Source organism: Bactrocera latifrons, unplaced genomic scaffold, assembly GCF_001853355.1.
Source record: "Bactrocera latifrons isolate USDA-ARS-PBARC rearing strain unplaced genomic scaffold, ASM185335v1 scaffold_2, whole genome shotgun sequence".
NCBI lineage: Eukaryota > Metazoa > Arthropoda > Insecta > Diptera > Tephritidae > Bactrocera > Bactrocera latifrons.
The window spans coordinates 3,214,610-3,219,320 of record NW_017535518.1 but is presented as its reverse complement, the minus strand read 5'-3'; positions in this window follow the sequence as shown (position 1 = coordinate 3,219,320).

The following is a 4,711-nucleotide window of genomic DNA, read 5'->3' as shown; positions in this document are numbered from 1 at the left end:
TCACAGAATCATAATATATAAAAAGACATTTATCGTGATTTCGAACGATCGGCTTGTATGACAGCCATGTGCTATAGTGTTTGGATAAAAAGAGTTTGTAAGATTCTTCTTCTACTTTACTGTCGTAGACGATTATATTCGAGTTAACAAGAGCGCACCAGTCGTTTCTTCTTTTCGTAAAGTGGCGCCAATTGAAGATTCCAAGCGAAGCCAGGTTCTGCCCCACCTGGTCTTTTCAACGGAATGGAAACATTACCTTCAGGAGTAATCTAATGAAAATTTTGTGAAAACATCTTTACAAATAAAAAAGTTTTCTATACAACGGCTACATATTGATCTGTGTCCATTGGTGTTTAATGAAATTGAAGCTCGAACCCTGGGCAGGGTGTGGGCCCGCTTTTTCACATTGCCCGCAGAATGTTGCGGATCGTTTTCCCAAGCAAATCACTGATCACCATATATGTATGTAAGTTGAGTTTAGCTAAATTACTTTTTAATATTGGTTAGTAATGCATTCTTTATATAACTTCTTCAATGAAAACAAGGTTGGCGACGCAATTTGAAAATTCTGCACATCTTTTACTTTCATTGCACCGCACATCAGAAAATTCAGCATCCACCATGCTTGTCAATATGATTTAAATTTTTATCTTTTAGCATTTAGTTCACCTTATGACAAACAGAGCGACGACCATCAGATCCAAATAAATTAAACTTGAAATCATCTCTGAAAATACATAACCCCGAAATTTCAGTTTGGGGAACAAGAAAACCCGACACGGAGCCAAATATGGTGAATACGGTGGTTGATCGATGGCATTCATTGCATTTTTTTACCTTAAATTTGGTCACAACACAAAATATCCACCAAATCATTCGAATAAACACGCGAGAGATGTCGAACACTCTTTTTAAAGCACCATATCCGTTAGTTTTTTAATATTTTCATCAGTTGAAGAGATCGAAGGTCGTCCCGTACGAGACATGTCTTCAACTATCTCTCGACCATCTTTGTAGGCTTTGTACTACTTCTAGGCCTATATTTTCGATGAATTTAAATCACCATATGCATTTGCCAACAACGCTTCTGTACAAGTGTAGCTTGATACTCCCAGCAACTATTCTTTACCCAGAGATGTTAACATTTTTTTTGGGCATTCCACTACCATCAAGTCTTCCAACTTCAGCAGTTTTTTTGAATTTAGCAATAAAATACTGAACAGTGGTGTGTGGTGTTTCGATAATATTAGCTATTTCACAAGAGCTTGTTCTCTTGTCAATATTTGACTACGTGAACCTGTGAATCTTGAGATGTTTGTTTGTTCAACATGTTTTCTTCTACAACCCCACAAAAGACTTACGCCTATCAAATCATATATTTTAACCATATGCAAATAAATAATAAAAGTAAAATAAGACAACAAACAGTACTTGCTAGATAACTGCATCTAAAGTGCCGCCAACGTCAAGTTTGTTTTTGCCTCAACATTGAGTTGATTCAATTTTTTTGATAAATTAATAAGATTCTCATATTGTTACTCTTAGTTGCAGCTTAGTTAAACTTAGTTACAGCTTAAAAGCTCAAATAGCATAGTTTAAGAGAAAAGTCACTTCTGTTGCCTCCACACTCAGGCCTACATAATCGGAACGGAACCGGATTTTTTATCCGGTCAAAGGCTGTAAAATCAGCAGAATTCCGCCGATGCAACAACAACTGAAGGGTCTCTTGAAAGTCCAAAATCTCTCTTTATATGTTTTTTTGGGTTATACCATATGTAGATATAAACTTTTATGGTCTCCGACGTTTTCTAGGTAGGTATTAAAAATGCGGTTCGAACTTAATATAAGGCTTATAACCGCGTAAGCGTTGTCTACCTTAATAAAGATGATATATGAGACTTAAAAATTATATGTTGCCTCTAAGAAATGATTTTAAATTTATTTTCATTTTCAATGGAAATCTCCCAGTACTTCAAAGTTAACAGACACGGTTACAAATCTGTTATTGGCCTCTTATAAATAACATTCAATTCAATCTCTCTGTATTTTGTTGTACTAGTTTATACTACAATAATTACTATTTGTTTTTATACAGTTTTATAATAATTTTTAGTTTGGGTTAAAAGTGCTACTTATTATAATTTGAAGTATATATTCAAACAAATACATATATGTGTGTTAAATTAAAATTTCTTAATTTTAGTATATATATGTTTAATATTATTTGTATTTTTTATACTAAATTAAATATTTTTTATTATATTATATTTTTGTTTCTATTTCTTATTCTATTTCAATCTATTTAATTTAATTTTATTTTGTGTTTCTATTTTTTTATAAATACAGTGGCCTTAACGCAATATTTTGTTATCATGATATATTTCTTATGTACGCCATCAATATTTTCATATATTATATTAGATTAATATTTTTGCGAGTTTCATGTAATTTTTATTTACTTATACCAATTCTTTCTTTTTTCAAGCATGCAGCTTTGTAATACTTAGCATATTTTTTGCTATTTTGATATCATATTTTGTCTTCCTATTTCATTCTCCTTTTCATTTCTATTAACTATATATCTATCTGGTGGTTAAGTTCACATAATAACTATGTTTTCCTAAGTTGTAGTAAGAAACTCTCTGATTACTAAAACAAATCTAGACGCGGTTTGGTAAATTTATATTTATTACCTTAGAACGTATGTGATGATATACATTCTCTGCTATTACAATTATACTTACATATACGTATGTGAACTTTATTTCATACAGAAGTCGATATATTTGTACATTAAAGTATACTTTATACATTTCATAATTTGTTTGTGGCTCTAAAAGATATTTTACAAGTGTCTAAAAATTGTCTTTAGACTTTGTAGAGTTGTATTGGAGAAACTAAAACGGTGTATATTAAAAGAAAAATATTTTTAAGCTCACACTACGGTAAATGTTCTGCAAAATACCCTTAATGAAGCCTCTTAAAGCATTCGATGCCTAAAAAAACTGTGTTTAAAGCAAAAATTCGTTCACGTTTTCTGGGTCTTGAATATGATGGAAAAGTGTGATTTGTATATGCCCCAAAAAATTACCTTAATTACAGCAAATACTGCGAATTATATATGCTCCAAAAAAAGCCCGGAAACTGAGTTCCAGCTATTATTAATAATAATAAATGTGCCTGGCTTCCGCGTTCATTTGAAATATTTTACGCCTAAAGGCAGGCAATAATTTTAAATTCGTTTTGACATTTAATGCCTATTCAAACAATTGTTATCTTCTGTAGCCTGAAAGTATGCTATAGGAATTAAAAGCTTATCTGTGTTAACCCCATAATAGCCAAGTGTTGAAAAATATTTCAATGAGGCAAAGAAAATTAATTTTTTTAAACAAAAAGCAAAAACTATTTTTCTAAAAAATATTAATGATATATTTTATTTGCAACAAAAAATTACTTATTAAAAAAGTTTTAGTAAAAAAATAAAATTTAATAATTTATTAATTAAATAATAATAAAATAAAAAAAAAAAGTTGTAAAAAATTATTTATAATAATTGGGTTTGTTAATTATAAATAATTTTTTAATGAATTTTTTACTAATAAAATGTGTTGTAGAGAAAAACTGCTGCCACAGTAAATACATAAATATTTTTTCTTGTATCTCATTTAAGCGATTGAGCCATTCTGGCTACGAAATTTGAGAAATTTATGAATAACGCCACTTAGCGTCTTCAGCACTCATCGCATATACAAATATCACAACTTTACTACCTACAAAAACTATTTAAATCAAGGACGAAACAACCAGTTCACTAAAATAATTAAATAATTAACCAAAACCTAGCCAAATGAAAACACAATTCGGTATATTTATTTATTATTATTATTTCTTTTAATATTTTAATAAATTCTTTCGATTATGTTTATTGTGTAAATTGAATAATTAATTTGTTCGCATACATATACACACGCACGTATACAATGCGCGTGTATGCAGTAGTAGTTTTATTCCCATGTATGTATGTATGTATCTACATATATAATTCATATATATTACATTACACTGACGCAAGTCTGAATATATGCTTAAAAGTAATTTACATATTTGTTGTTGTAAACATAATACACAAAACCATTCTTCCTACATATATGTATGTATACATGTATATTTCCTACATATATGTATGTATACATGTATATTTGCTTAACACTATTTGATGCAGTTGTATTTATGTTTATTTTCCATTAGCTAAAGTTGATAAATTCGAACACGACGTGACATATTTAAAATTATATAAATATTGTTGGCGAAAATGCGCTAAATATTTTTTAACTAACGGTATATAGAGTGAAAATGAAATAAATGTTTGCAAAATAGAGCGCAAAGTATGTAGTTTAATGGCGCTGCTGGAAATGTAAACGTCACAGATGTGTGAAAAATATTGGCATGGTTGAGCAAAATGTGGCGCATTGGAGCCATATACAGGGTGGTCAGATAAACTTGTTAACTTAAAATATCTATAAAAGAAAAGTTTAGGAACAAAAAAAATTGAAATTTTACTAAAAAAAACTAAATATTAATATTAAGAAAATTGCTAAAAAAAAGTTGTTAAAGAATATTTTAGTTAGAGCCGAACTATAGCTAGAAAAAATGTAATGGAATAGAATTTAATTTCATTAATAAAAAAAATTAAATAGACAAAAATGAGTTT